Genomic DNA, 15844 nt, shown 5'->3' on the forward strand with positions numbered 1-15844 from the left:
ATTTAATGGTCAAGAGGTTGTGAACCTAGAGGGGCCCTTGCACACATGTTGTGTTTAGGTAAACGTTTTCTGTTTATGAAGGAATAAATGATTGAGAGGATATAGACCACAAAAAAAAGATCCTTGTATTCTTAACGATGTGCCCTTTACTAATGACTTAAACAGATCATTTTACTCCATGAATAACCTTTTACTGCAGGGGGCTAAATCAGGGGCCTTCAATGCTGCAGAAATGTTTTGGTACCCTTCCCCAGATCTGTGCCTCAACACAATCCTGTCTCGGAGCTCTACGGACAATTCCTTCAACCTCATGGCTAGGTTTTTGCTCTGATCTGCACTGTCAACTGTGGGACCTTATATAGACAGGTGTGTGCCTTTCCAAATCATGTCCAATCAATTGAATTTACCACAGGTGGACTCCATTCTAGTTGTAGAAACATCTCAAGGATGATCAATGGAAACAGGATGCACCTGAGCTCAATTATGAGTCTTATATAGCAAAGGGTCTGAATACTTATGTAAATCATTTTTTTGTGTTTAAAACATTTGCAAAAATGTATAAAAAACTTGTTTCCGCTTTGTCATTATGGGGTATTGTGTGTAGATTGCTGAGGAAATTGTTTAATTTAATAAATTTTTTAATAAGGCTGTAACATAACAAAATGGGAAAAAGTCAAGGGGTCTGAATACTTTCCAAAGAAACTGTAAGTGATTGAGGAGAGAGCATAATTGCTATATTCTAATTAAAATCATTGACCCATAAGGGAACATATGACCAAAGCAATGCGTGACCCATACAGAATTAAAAAAATATTAATCTCAATGAGAAATATAATTAAATAAACAAATGTTTGCATAACGAAAGACATGAAAACTGGTAGGGAACATTGTATTTAGCTAGGATTTCATATGGCCAGGAAGGTTACTGAGAATAACAATAGACAATAGTTAATGTTGCTAGTTTAGGGATGAAGTTAGTGAAGGTTCATTATGTTAAAGATGTTTTTTATTTTGACGTGGAAACAATGTTTATTGGAAAGTAAAACAAAGAAGTCTTCATTGAGACAATGATAAACAGCAATCCGTGGGAGAGTTGTGGTGGATATTATAAAATAAGGATCTGCTGGAGTCCAAGTCAAACCAAGATTCTTTATTTCTGAGCTCAGAGAGAATAACAGAGTTTGGTATTTTACTAGGATCCCCATTAGCTGTTGCAAAAGCAGCAGCTACTCTTCCTGGGGTCCACACAAAACATGACACATAATACAGCACATCAATAGACAAGAACAGGTCAAGGACAGAACTACATACATTTTGTAAAAGGCACACGTAGCCTACATATCAATGCATACACACAAACTATCTAGGTCAAATAGGGGAGAGGGGTTGTGCCGCGAGGTGTTGCTTGGTCTGTTTTTTGAAACCAGGTTTGCTGTTTATTTGAGCAATATGAGATGGAAGGAAGTTCCATGCAATAAGGGCCCTATATAATACTGTACGCTTTCTTGAATTTGTTCTGGAAACTTGGGGACTGTGAAAAGACCCCCGGTGGCATGTCTGGTGGGATAAGTGTGTGTGTCAGAGCTGTGTGTAAATTGACTTGTAAGAACTTTGATGATATCTGTACATTATAGGAGCACCTGTGATGACAAAAGTACAATGATTCTTGTGTTGCATTTTCTTGAGATTAAGAATCAGTGGTTGACACCTTGCAAGTGCATGAAAAGGTCAACTGTACAAAGTCAGATGTCTATGTGTTGAAACTATATTTTAGGTAACAGATGGATAAAGGGAACTAAGAGTTCCTGTTGATACTATGTTCCAGTCTTACTTCCAGTCTGACATGATAGCAATAAGGGGAAGAGTGATTGGGAAACTAACAGCCAATAACGCAATAAGCTGAACTCCGCCTAGCAGAGACATCTTTGTATTAGCAACTATTAATTATGAGCTTATATGGTGTTAATAAGGGACATCACCCTGGGCGGGGTGATCCTCAGTAGGGGATAAAAAGGGAAAACACCATATTTTGTACTGAGTGTTGCTTGCAAATTGCTGTAAGTGTAAACTCCGTGTTGCAATCCTTATTAAACAAACTAACCTCTGATCAAATAAGTTTTCCTGTGGTCTCGTGTGCACATAGGGCAGAATTCCCTTACAGACTATGCAAACAATTTGGGATTTTCAACACATTCATGTTTCTTGTAAAAAGAAGAAGTGATGCAGTCAGTCTCTACTCAACTCTTAGCCAAGAGAGACTGGCATGCATAGTATTAATATCAGCCCTCTGATTACAATTAAGAGCAAAACATGCCGCTCTGTTCTGGGCCAGCTGCAGCTTTACTAGGTCTTTCCTTGCAGCAATGGACCACACGACTGGCCAATAATCAAGATGAGACAAAACTAGAGCCTGCAGAACTTGCTTTTTGGAGTGTGGTGTCAAAAAATCAGAGCATCTCTTTATTGCGGCTAGACCTCTCCCAATCTTTACAACCATTGAATCTATATGTTTTGACCATGACAGTTTACAATCTAAGGTAATGCCAAGTAATTTAGTCTCCTCAACTTGTTCGTCACACAATTCATTACCAGATTCAGCTGAGGTCTATAACTTAAGGAATGATTTGTACCAAATACAATGCTCTTATAGTTTTAGAGATGTTCAGGACCAGTTTATTACTGGCCACCCATTCCAAAACAGACTGCAACTCTTTGTTAAGGGTTTCAGTGACTTCATTAGCTGTTGTTGCTGATGTGTATATGGTTGAATCATCAGCATACATGGACACACATGCTTTGTTTAATGCCAGTGGAAGGTCATTGGTAAAAATAGAAAAGAGTAGAGGGCCTAGAGAGCTGCCTTGCGGTACTTTACATGTTTGACATTAAAGAAGCTTCCATTAAAAACCCTTTGAGTTATGTTAGATAGGTTGAAAAGCCATAGCATATACGTTTTTTCAACAACAGGTTTTGATCAATAATATCAAAGGCTGCACTGAAATCTAACAGTACAGCTCCCACAATCTTCTTGTTATCAATTTCTCTCAACCAATCATCAGTCATTTGTGTCAGTGCAGCACATGTTGAGTGTCCTTCTCTATAAGCATGCTGAAAGTTTGTTAATTTGTTTACAGAGAAATAGCATTTTATTTGGTGAAACATTTTTTTCCAACAGTTTTCTAAGACCTGTTAGAACCAGTAAAGGCCGCTTTACCACTCTTGGGTAGTGGAATTACTTTGGCTTCCCTCCAGGCCCGAGGACAAAGACTTTCCTTCAGGCTCAGATTAAAAATATGACAGATAGGAGAGGCTATAGAGTCAGCTACTGTCCTCAGTAGCTTTCCATCTGTTGTCAATGCCAGGAGGTTTGTCATTATTGATCGATAACAATTTATCCACCTCTCCCACACTAACTTGACAAAATTCAATACTTGCAGTGCTTTTCTTTCATTTTATCCCCCCAAGTTCTTTTTCTATCATTCTTTATATCATTTATCTTGGGTTCATAAAAGTTTATTCTTTTTGTTGAGTTTGGTCACATAATTTCTCAATTTGCAGTACAGATGTGCATCCAGACTTATTAGCCACTCCTTTTGCCCCATCTCTTTCAAACATACAGTTTTTAAACTCCTCATCAATCCATGGAGCCCTAACATACCTAACAGTCAGTTTCTTAACAGGTACATGTTTATCAATAATTGGAAGAAGCAATTTCATATGGTAAAAACAGGTAAACACATTATCAGTCAACAATATCAGTTAACGGGAGCACTGTGTATGTTCTCTGATGAATTTTAAGTCAATGAGATGTAAAATATCAATATACACGCTAAGAGAAATAATTGATCTCTCCTGTGTGGATTCTCTTATGACGTTTTAGTGACTGTTATGAGTAATATGTTTTCCCACAGTCTGAGCTTTTGTAAGCCTTCTCCTCTGTGTGCAGTCTCATGTGTTCTTTCAGGCTTCCTAAATGGGCAAAAGCTTTGCACCCTGGGAGGAGTGGTAAGGCTTCTCCCCGTTGTGTATTATCTCATGTTGGTTCAGGTTGCTTTTCTGGTTAAAACTCCTTCCACAATGGGAGCAGTGTTAGGCTTCTCCCCTGTGTGTATTCTCTCATGTTTCTTCAGATCACCTGACCGGTTGAAACACTTTCCACACTGGGAGCAGTGGTAAGGCTTCTCCCCTGTGTGAATTTTCTCATGAGCTTTCAGGTGTCCTTTCTGGTTAAAACTCTTTCCACACTGCAAGCAGTGGTAAGGCTTCTCCCCTGTGTGTATTCTCTCATGTTGTTTCAGCTCCCATAAGAGGTTACAACCCTTTCCACACTGGTAACAGTTGTAAAGATTCTCCCCTGTGTGTAATCTCTCATGTTTTCTCAGATCGCCTGACCAGTTGAAACACTTTCCACACTGGGAGCAGTGGTAAGGCTTCTCCCCTGTGTGTATTCTCTCATGTTGTTTCACGGCCCCTAACTGGTTAAAACACTTGCCACAATGGGAGCACTGGTAAGTCTTCTCCCCTGTGTGTATTATCTCATGAACGTTCAGGTTCCTTAACTTGTTAAAACTCTTTCCACACTGGGAGCACTGGTAAGGCTTCTCCCCTGTGTGTATTCTCTTATGGGCTTTCATGTGTCCTTTCTGGTTAAAACTCTTTCCACACTGCGAGCAGTGGTAAGGCTTCTCCCCTGTGTGTATTCTCTCATGTTGGTTCAGGTTTCCTTTATGGCTAAAATTCTTTCCACACTCGGAACAGTGGTAGGGCTTCTCCCCTGTGTGTATTTTCTCATGTTGTTTCAGCTCCCATAAGTGGTTACAAGCCTTTCCACAGTGGGAGCACTGGTGTCGTCTTGCTGGTTTGGACGTCCCTGGCTCTGGTTCCTCTGAGTCTGGTCTTTCTCCTGCCAAAGACAATGTGTTTTTTAAAATAGAGACCTGAATGAAACCTCCACATGATAAAACGGCCTTGCTACGAGGGTAAATCCTAATAAGATCCCTCAATAACCTAAGGCTAGTTTTAACAACCTTGGTGTGATTTTAAAACAAAGTTGTAGAGTATCCTGGTAATTACTGATAATGTTTACATTATTTATTCATTCTGTTTTACAAGTCAGAACACAAAAAACTAAACAGTTCTCGGACACTTAAGACACAGGCGTCACTGGATTCCAATAGAGCAGGTGGTTCTAAATATATAACTTTCATAGCTGTATGATACAGAATGCGACCTACAGTCGTGGCCAAATGTTTTGAGAATGACACAAATATTAATTTCCATAAAGTTTGCTGCTTCAGTGTCTTTAGATATTTTTGTCAGATGTTACTATGGAATGCTGAAGTATAATTACAAGCATTTCATAAGTGTCAAAGGCTTTTGTTGGCAATGACATGAAGTTGATGCAAAGAGTCAATATTTGCAGTGATGACCCTTCTTTTTCAAGACCTCTGCAATCCACCCTGGCACGCTGTCAATTAACTTCTGGGCCACATCCTGACTGATGGCAGCCCATTCTTGCGTAATCAATGCTTGGAGTTTGTCAGAATTTGTGGGGTTTTGTTTGTCCAACCGCCTCTTGAGGATTGACCACAAGTTCTCAATGAGATTAAGGTCTGGGGAGATTCCTGGCCATGGACCCAAATATTGATGTTTTGTTCCCCGAGCCACTTAGTTATCACTTTTTCGTTATGACAAGGTGCTTCATCATGCTGGAAAATGCATTATTCGTCACCAAACTGTTCCTGGATGGTTGGGAGAAGTTGCTCTCGGAGGATGTGTTGGTACCATTCTTTATTCATGGCTGTGTTCTTAGGCAACATTGTGAGTGAGCCCACACCCTTGGCTGAGAAGCGACCCCACACATGAATGGTCTCAGGATGCTTTACTGTTGGCATGACACAGGGCTGATGGTAGCGCTCACCTTGTCTTCTCCGGACAAGCTTTTTTACGGATGCCCCAAACAATCGGAAAGGGGATTCATCAGAGAAAATGACTTTACCCCAGTCCTCAGCAGTCCAATCCCTGTACCTTTTGAAGAATATCAGTCTGTCCCTGATGTTTTTCCTGGAGAGAAAAGGCTTCTTTGCTGCCCTTCCTGACACCAGGCCATCCTCAAAGTCTTTGCCTCACTGTGCATGCAGATGCACTCACACCTGCCTGCTGCCATTCCTGAGCAAGCTCTGTACTGGTGGTGCCCCAATCCCGCAGCTGAATCAACTTTAGGAGACAGTCCTGGCGCTTGCTGGACTTTCTTGGGTGCCCTGAAGCCTTCTTCACAACAATTGCACCGCTCTCCTTGAAGTTCTTGATGATCCGATAAATGGTCGATTTAGGTGCAATCTTACTGGCAGCAATATCCTTGCCTGTGAAGCCCTTTTTGTGCAAAGCAATGATGACGGCTCGTGTTTCCTTGCAGGTAACCATGGGTGACAGAGGAAAAACAATGATTCCAAGCACCACCCTCCTTTTGAAGCTTACAGTTTTTGGGGGGGATTCAGTTCATTTGCATGGCAAAGAGGGACTTTGCAATTAATTACAATTCATCTGATCACTCTTCATAACATTCTGGAATATATGCAAATTGCCATCATACAAACTGAGGCAGCAGACTTTGTGAAAATTCATATTTGTGTCATTCTCAAAACTTTTGGCCACAATTGTACACACTTCCTTAAACATAAAATAAGTAAATAAGTAATTTTAAGTGGAAGTCCAAAACTTGTTTTACGTCGAAGACACAAAGCACATCAGTAACTTCTCCCCGTTGTCGAAAGGGTTCGACACCTGCTGTTGAAATGGCCCAATTTCTTACTTAGACGTTCACAGATTTTCAACATTTTGACTATCGCTGATGTCATATTTTGGGTAAAGTAAAAAATAAAGTGAAATATTTGGGAAGATGTTCCTAAAACTGAGAGTAACTACAATAAACAAAAATATTAACGCAACATGTAAAGTGTTGGATGTTTCATGAGCTGAAAAAAAAGATTGCAGAATTTTTTACATCCCTGTTAGTTAACATTTATTCTTTGCCAAGATAATCCATGCACCTGACAGGTGTGGCATATCAAGAAGCTGATTGAACAGCTTGATTATTACACAGTTGCACCTTGTGCTGGGGACAATAACAGGCCACTCTAAAATGTGCAGCTTTTTCACACAACAATGCCACAGATGTCTCAGAGGGAGCGTGCAATTGGCATGCTGACTGCAGGAATGTCAATTTTTATATATATTTTTTACATTGGAGACAGACACAAAGCACAGTAACATTTCCCCATTGTCGATAGGGTGGACACTGAGAAAAATGACAAGATTGTATTAATACTGTTTAGCCATCGAATAGCTTTGATGGGTACTCTCTCATCTGTGTCTATGGGACTGAGTTGGGCCTCTGGAGCTTGAGCTGACAATTGATTCATGACTTACTGATAAAAACCTACAGCCGGGTTGGGGGGTTAAAACAACACCAGGTGCAGATGACCACAGGATGAACCCAGGATGAACCCAGGATGGCTTGTGATGCCCCCCGATCAGCATGGGAGGGGTGGAACCAGCCCTGACTAAGCATTTATAAGAGCTCTGTTTTCATTCAAGGTTAAGCTCTCGGCAACACACTCAAGAGTGTGGGGTCAACAGCTTCATTATTGCAATAATTAATCAATATTAAATCAAGATGATTGTTTGAAGAAATGACAAAGTCTCTCTCAGTATACATGAATTTCCACAACAACGCCAGCTGTGACAATTTCTTTTATTTAGACGTTCACAAATTTTGTACATTTTGACTATCACAAATGTCATGATAGTTTGTGTAAAGTAAAAACAATTTGGGGGTAGATGTTGCTAAAAAATATAAAACACAACATGTAAAGTGTTGGTCCCATGTTTCATGAGCTGAAATAAAAGACACCAGAATTTTTCCATAAGCATGAAAGATTATTTCTCATGAATGTTGTGCACAAATGTGTTTACATCCTGTTAGTGAACATTTATCATTTGCCAAGATAATTCATCCACCTGACAGGTGTGGCATATCAAGCTGATTAAACAGCATGATCATTACACAGGTGCACCTTGTGCTGGGGAGAATAAAAGGCCACTAAAATGTGCAGTTCTGTCACACAACACAATGCCACAGATGTCTCAGGTTTTGAGGGAGCGAGCAATTGGCATGCTGACTGCAGGAATATCCACTGGAGCTGTTACCAGATAATTGAATGTTAAATTCTCTACCAGAAGCCGCCTTCAATGTCATTTTAGAGAATTTGGCAGTACATCCAACTGGCCTCACAACCACAGAACACATGTAACGACGCCAGCCCAGGACCTCCACATCGTCTGAGACCAGCCACCCGAGTTGTATTTCTCTTTGTAATTAAGCCCTTTGTGGGGAAAAACGAATTCTGATTGGCTGGGCCAATGCCCTCCAGGGCCCACCAATGGCTGCGCCCCTGCCCAGTCATGTAAAGTCCATGACTGACTTATATGAACTGTAAATCGTTAAAATTGTTGTTTATATTTTGGTTCAGTATACACACACAGTGCATTCGTTAAGTATTCAGACCCCTTCACCTTTTCCAAATTTTGTTACATTTCAGCATTATTCTAAAATTTATTAAATTGTTTTTTCCCTCGTCAATCTAAACTCAGCAAAAAAAAGAAACGTCCTCTCACTGTCAACTGTGTTTATTTTCAGCAAACCTAACATGTGTAAATATTTGTTGGAACATAACAAGATTCAACAACTGAGACATAAACTGAACAAGTTCCACAGACATGTGACTAACTGAAATTGAATAATTTGTCCCTGAACAAAGGGGGGGTCAAAATCAAAAGTAACAGTCAGTATCTGGTGTGGCCACCTGTTGCATTAAGTACTGCAGTGCATCTCCTCCTCATGGACTGCACCAGATTTGACAGTACTTGCTGTGAGATGTTACCCCACTCTTCCACCAAGGCACCTGCAAGTTCCCGGACATTTCTGGGGGGAATGGCCCTAGCCCTCACCCTCCGATCCAACAGGTCCCAGACGTGCTCAATGGGATTGAGATCCGGGCTCTTCGCTGGCCATGGCAGAACACTGACATTCCGGTCTTGCAGGAAATCACGCACAGAACGAGCAGTATGGCTGGTGGCATTGTCATGCTGGAGGGTCATGTCAGGATGAGCCTGCAGGAAGGGTACCACATGAGGGAGGAGGATGTCTTCCCTGTAACACACAGCTTTGAGATTGCCTGCAATGACAACAAGCTCAGTCTGATGATGCTGTGACACACCGCCCCAGACCACGACGGCCTCTCCACCTCCAAATCGATCCCTATCCAGACAGGCTTCGGTGTAATGCGCATTCCTTCGACAATAAACGCAAATCCGACCATCACCACTGACAACCGCGACTTGTCAGTGAAGACCACTTTTTGCCAGTCCTGTCTGGTCCAGTGACGGTGGGTTTGTGCCCAGAGGCGACGTTGTTGCCGGTGATGTCTGGTGAGGACCTGCCTTTCAACAGGCCTACAAGCCCTCAGTCCAGCCTCTCTCAGCCTATTGCGGACAGTCTGAGCACCGATGGAGGGATTGGTGTGTTCCTGGTGTAACTTGGGCAGTTGTTGTTGCCATCCTGTACCTGTCCCGCAGGTGTGATGTTTGGATGTACCAATCCCATGCAGGTGTTGTTACACGTGGTCTGCCACTACGAGGACGATAATCTGTCCATCCTGTCTCCCTGTAGCGCTGTCTTAGGCGTCTCACAGTACAGACATTGCAACTTATTGCCCTGGCCACATCTGCAGTCCTCATGCCTCCTTGCAGCATGCCTAAGGCACATTCACGGAGATGAGCAGGGACCCTGGGCATCTTTCTTTTGGTGTTTTTCAGAGCCAGTAGAAAGGCCTCTTTAGAGTCCTAAGATATCATAACTGTGACCTTAATTGCCTACCATCTGTAAGCTGTTTGTGTCTTAACGACCGTTCCACAGGTGCATGTTCATGAATTGTTTATGGTTCATTGAACAAGCATGGGAAACCGTGTTTAAACCCTTTACAATAAAGATCTGTGACGCTATTTTGATTTTTAAAAATAATCTTTGAAAGACAGGGTCCTGAAAAAGATAGGTACATTTTTTGGCCTGGTTTATTTTGTATATGTTTTATGGGTTGAAAAGTGTTTTTTTTCTCAGACATAAATAAACAACTCCAGGTGAAAGACAAAGGCCTTAGCTGTAATAAAATAACAAATTAACTGGCAAAGCAGCAGAGCAAGGCCCGCATCCAGCAACGTCACGAGTCACGTTTTTGCAGCGGTTTCATTACAGCACTACAGGGAGAGAGAAAAAATCCACTGGGCTAGTTTCAATGTATGGAATCACTTAGGAGTTTCTGGATTTTGGGTAAACTTCTCCGTTAAAGCATCAGACTCCATAGTAATTCATCATTAGATGCTACAGTTCTCCTTTAACACTCTATAATGCTTCATCATTAGATGCTACAGTCCTCCTTTAAGACTCCATTATGTTTCATCATTAGATGCTACAGTCCTCCTTTAAGACTCCATAATGTTTCATCATTAGATGCTACAGTCCTTCTTTAAGACCCCATAATGTTTCATCATTCGATGCTACAGTCCTCCTTTAAGACTCCATAATGTTTCTTCATTAGATGCTACAGTCCTCCTTTAAGACTCCATAATGTTTCATCATTAGATGCTACAGGCCTCCTTTAAGACTCCATAATGTTTCATCATTAGATGCTACAGTCCTCCTTTAAGACTCCATAATGTTTCATCATTAGATGCTACAGTCCTCCTTTAAGACTCCATCATGTTTAGAATGTGTCTGGAAGCGCTACTCTATCTATTCTACTCTCATCCTTTCGGTTTTAATAATATTTAATAATAATAATAATGTTATACTAGGTAATAACTAACTTTAATAACTAGGGTTAATACCTGCCTGGCTCCCCAACAAAATCTTTATCTTTACCCCCCTCTAACAATACCGCTACAGAATTAGCATTGTAGGCCATGTAATTTAAGGTAATCTGAAATATTTAGGACTAATTTATTCCTTGACACCCATTCTGAAACTAACTGCAGCTCTTTGTTAAGTGTTGCTGTCATTTCAGTTGCCATGGTAGCTGACGTGTACAGTGTTGAGTCATCCGCATACATAGACACACTGGCTTTACTCAAATGTCATTGGCATGTCGTTGGTAAAGATTAAAGATTGAAACAAGCAGGTGCCAAACAGCTGCCCTGGGGAATTCCTGATTCTACCTTGATTTTGTTGTACAGGCTTCCATTAAAGAACACTCTCTGTGTTCTGTTAGACAGGTAGCTCTGGGGCGGCAGGTAGCCTAGTGGTTAGAGCGTTAGGCCAGTAACCAAAAGGTTGCTGGATCGAATCCCCAAGCTGACAAGCTAAAACTCTGTCGTTCTGCCCCTGAACAAGGCAGTTAACCCACTGTACCTAGGCTCTTAACTGACTTGCCTAGTTAAATAAAGGTAAAATAGAAATCAAACACCGGTGACATGTCATTGTTGATTTTTTTTAACCAAAATTTCATTGAAGATGCTCCAAAGATTTTTACAATCATTCTTTGTCATTTATCTTTGTTTAAAACATTTTTTTATTTACATCAACAACATAGGAATCACTACAAAAGATTGTATGACCTCTTTTACACAATATTAGGCCCAGCCTTTGGAACTGTGGTTTTCCTAGACATGGCTACTATATTGTCATCACTACATCTGATGGATCTGGAAACTGCTTTAAAACACATTTCTGCAGCATTAGTAAAGATATGATCAAAACATGTTGATGATTACATTTCTGTACTGTTTGTAACTACCCTGGTAGGTTGATTGATAACCTGAACCAGGTTGACGGCACTGGTTACAGTTTGAAGCTCTCTCTTGAGTGGGCAGCCTGATCACAGCTTTCCTCCAGTATTAGTTAATTAATGAACAGTGTCTTGAATTTAGTTTGTCTGTTCAACAGTCTTGTAAAGATAGGGGGTTTGACTGGGACAGACAATGTAACATCCATAATGTTTTAAGGAAAAGTTTTTGTAAAACAAGCACCTTACATCAGATCATCTTGAAACTTTCTCTCTAAAGCTAACTTTCATCACGGTTTAATATGGTCTATTGGTTTCTCTCTTTTCATTGGCAGAATCCTTTTTCAGTGTTATGATATTCATAACATCCATATCCACCAGTCTATCTTCCTGTCAACTAACAGAACTCTGCTGGTTGTCCTGGTAACAGATACCAGTCTATCTTCCTGTCAATTAACAGAACTCTGCTGGTTGTCCTGGTAACAGATACCAGTCTATCTTCCTGTCAACTAACAGAACTCTGCTGGTTGTCCTGGTAAAATATACCAGTCTATCTTCCTGTCAACTAACAGAACTCTGCTGGTTGTCCTGGTAACAGATACCAGTCTATCTTCCTGTCAACTAACAGAACTCTGCTGGTTGTCCTGGTAACAGATACCAGTCTATCTTCCTGTCAACTAACAGAACTCTGCTGGTTGTCCTGGTAACAGATACCAGTCTATCTTCCTGTCAACTAACAGAACTCTGCTGGTTGTCCTGGTAACAGATACCAGTCTATCTTCCTGTCAACTAACAGAACTCTGCTGGTTGTCCTGGTAACAGATACCAGTCTATCTTCATGTCAACTAAAAGAACTCTGCTGGTTGTCCTGGTAACAGATAGGTAACAGATACCAGTGGGCAGATCTATTGTATTTGTTCAAACTAAACTACAGCACTTACTTTTATGTGTCAAATCTGATCCTTTCTTCTCTTCTCTTCCTCACAGTTCCTCACTTTCTCACAGTTCCACTCAGCACCGTTGTTTTCCTGCAGTCCACCAGCTGCACAGACAACCTCTTCATACCCAGCAGTAAGGTGCTACCGGGAGAGGCACGACACGGGGACTCCGGGAGGGTGAAAGGACTAGCGTTGTCCTGGTAACCATAAAGAGGGGACACAGACACATATCATTATGGATGCTGATGTCACTGTTGTCATAAAGTGCTTTACAGAAACCCAGCCCAGACCCAGATAGAGCAAGCTGTATGCTAGACCAGACCAAGCTGTACCATCTGGTGTTCTGATCTGGAGAGACTCTTCTCTGCCTCGTCAGCATCAGGATGTTGTTGAGGCTCCCCAGAGGATCCACGAAAGTCATGTCTCTCTCCTGTGTGAATGACAACATCAAACAGATTGTGAACTTATGACCATCGATTGCAATCACAGAGTCTTACAAGAGGCATGCATATGTCTAAAAAAGGGCCTATAATGGCCACTTTCATCGTGATTTCCTAAAATATTGTTTGTGTTGCAAATGTAAAAGGGTCGTTCCAAGAAAAGGGGTCCTTTTGCGTCCCTTTGAAAATGTATTAGAAATTATGCTCCCAGATGTTGAATTCTGAAAAGCCTGTTTTATGAAGTGCACTTTAATGTGGACTACATGGATATTTCAATAAATCTAATATAAAAGTCACAAAAATATATGTACCAATGACGGATAGCACCTCTAACAATTTATTGAGTACTGAACAACATATTAAAGTGTAGAACTTCAGTAGAATGACCCTTTAAAACAACACATTAGTTCAACAACTGCATATTTTGTGCCCGTTTTTAAGTCAGTACTCACTGGTCTTAATCGACTCTTCAGCCTCCTCCTTTTTCACTCCCAAAACGTCTTCCTCCTCCTCTTTTATTGAGATAGCCTCCTCTTCCTCTTTTACTCCAAAAGGTTCTTCCTCTTCTTTCAATATTATGGCATCTTCCTCCTTTTTGATTCTGAAAGCTTCTACCTCCTCCTCTTCCACAACCTCTTTCCCATATTCCTCTTTCACTGTAATATCATCCTCTTCTTCTTTCAATGTGATAGCCTCCTCTTCCTCCCTTTTCATCCTGAAAGCTTCTTCCTCTCCTTTCACCAGAGCTTCTTTCTCCGTCGAGCTTAGTGAGCTCATGTTCCGGGCGATTAGACTAGTGCAATATCAATTTAACACATTTGCTAATTTAACAAGCAATCTACGTTTCAACGAACTAGTAGATATGTAAACAGATTTGTGTTTAAAACACTAAGAGTAATATACACAAGATTTGTCTTCAAAGCTTCAATGTTTCTGTTTAATGTTCGCTAGCAAAGCACCACGTTGGTTGAATCCGAAGCCTTTTGTCGCTGTTGAAGAAGCCTCCTGTCCCGTCCACTAGATTGTACGTCACGCAAGAAGCATCACCTGAAAAACTCATATCGCCATCTGCTGACTGGAGTTGGTAACGCAGTTTGGAAAAATATTAATTACAATGTTTATTTTGGCAATATGTCATAAGAAGTAATTCTAAAACAACCAGATGTTATGTTTTCTCTTCCTTCTTACAGCCAATACTTTCCTCCAGGGCTGACCTGCCCATTAGGCAGGATTAGGTGACAGATTGAAGAGGGTGGCATATTCCGAGCTAAATTGACCAAAGCTCATCGCTAACAACACATAATAACACCTCACATAATGGTGCCCAAAAACAATGAAAACTTCTCTCACCCAGTGGCATATGGACTATTTAGGTGAGTGTTGGTGTTGCCACATGAAGCAGTGCCCACTTTGCAAAAGGTAACATGGACAGATAGGACTCCTTTGCCCTTCCTGTCTCTAAAGTGCCCTGGTATAATTTGTATTCATTTATTGTCATAGTTATTCTGAACCCTCTGCCTGAAAATTGTCATTAAATTTGCCTAAGTTATTTGTATTTTCCTTCAACTTTTTGAAGATTAAACAGGCAGGAAATGCCCTTGTCTGAGTGCACTTGTCTACCAATATGTGTAGCTATTAGCGATGATGCTAATGACAACCATCTTCTGGTTGATGGAAAAGCTTTCCCAAAAACCTTGTCAATTAAATGTTAACTACAAAGTAGTCTATGCCTACCTGGCAGAATGATATCATGATTATTTGCATCAATCCAGTTGTGATTTGTTCAGCAGACTCTGCAATCACATGTGTGCTACAGAGACACCACTAACCAAGCAAGGCTCTTGCTGGTGCCTCTTGAATTCAAGGGTATCTACACACAAAAATGAAAATCTCTTAGATTTTCCTCAGACTTCAAAATTGGTCTCCTGATGTGGTTTAAGTATTATTGTGGACTTAGAACATCCAATGTTGTTGTTATTCTATTAACAGTGTGACTTAGAGAGAAAAACAGAAAAACAGGGACAAGTCAGAAACCTGGAAAAACTAAACGGAGAAAATGGAATTAGTTTTAAAAAATTAGATAGATGTTATAGAGCCCTAAATATTCTATGCATTTTCTCTCATTACTGGATTGTCTAGGGAAATGTGTAGAGTAACAGCTGTATCCTGAAGTGACCTTTAACCTTTTTGAAATCGCCTTTAATTTGGTGTAATACACTTGTGAATGTATGAAAGTTAAATATTCCCAAAAATATTTTTGAAATTCGTGCTCTGCCATTTCAGCGGATGTTGTCTAGGGGTTCCTAGCCTTAAGAAGTTTTAAGGAGAAGTTTATCTTTAAACGCTTCAACGTTTCAGTTTTATGTTCGCTGCAAACCACCGCGTTGGTCGAATCAGAAGCCTTTTGTCGCTGTTGAAGAAGACTCCAGTCCCATCCACTAGATTATACGTCACGCAAGAAGCATCACCTGAAAGACTCACATCGCCATCTGCTGACTGGAGTGGGTAACGCAGACTGGAGAAAAATCTCCATTACAATGTTTATTCTGGCAAGCAATGTCATAAGAAGTCATTTAAAAACAACCAGATGTTATTTTTTCTCTTACTTCTTACAGCCAATACTTTAATC

General features: G+C 40.7%; 1 pseudogene; it reads right to left on the reverse strand.

The window, feature by feature from the left end:
- Nucleotides 1–4102: 4102 nt before the first annotated feature.
- The window catches only part of LOC120042924, a 55268-nt pseudogene continuing 43526 nt past the window's right edge, over nucleotides 4103–15844 (reverse strand).

This window comes from Salvelinus namaycush, unplaced genomic scaffold (assembly GCF_016432855.1).
Source record: "Salvelinus namaycush isolate Seneca unplaced genomic scaffold, SaNama_1.0 Scaffold810, whole genome shotgun sequence".
Lineage (NCBI taxonomy): Eukaryota > Metazoa > Chordata > Actinopteri > Salmoniformes > Salmonidae > Salvelinus > Salvelinus namaycush.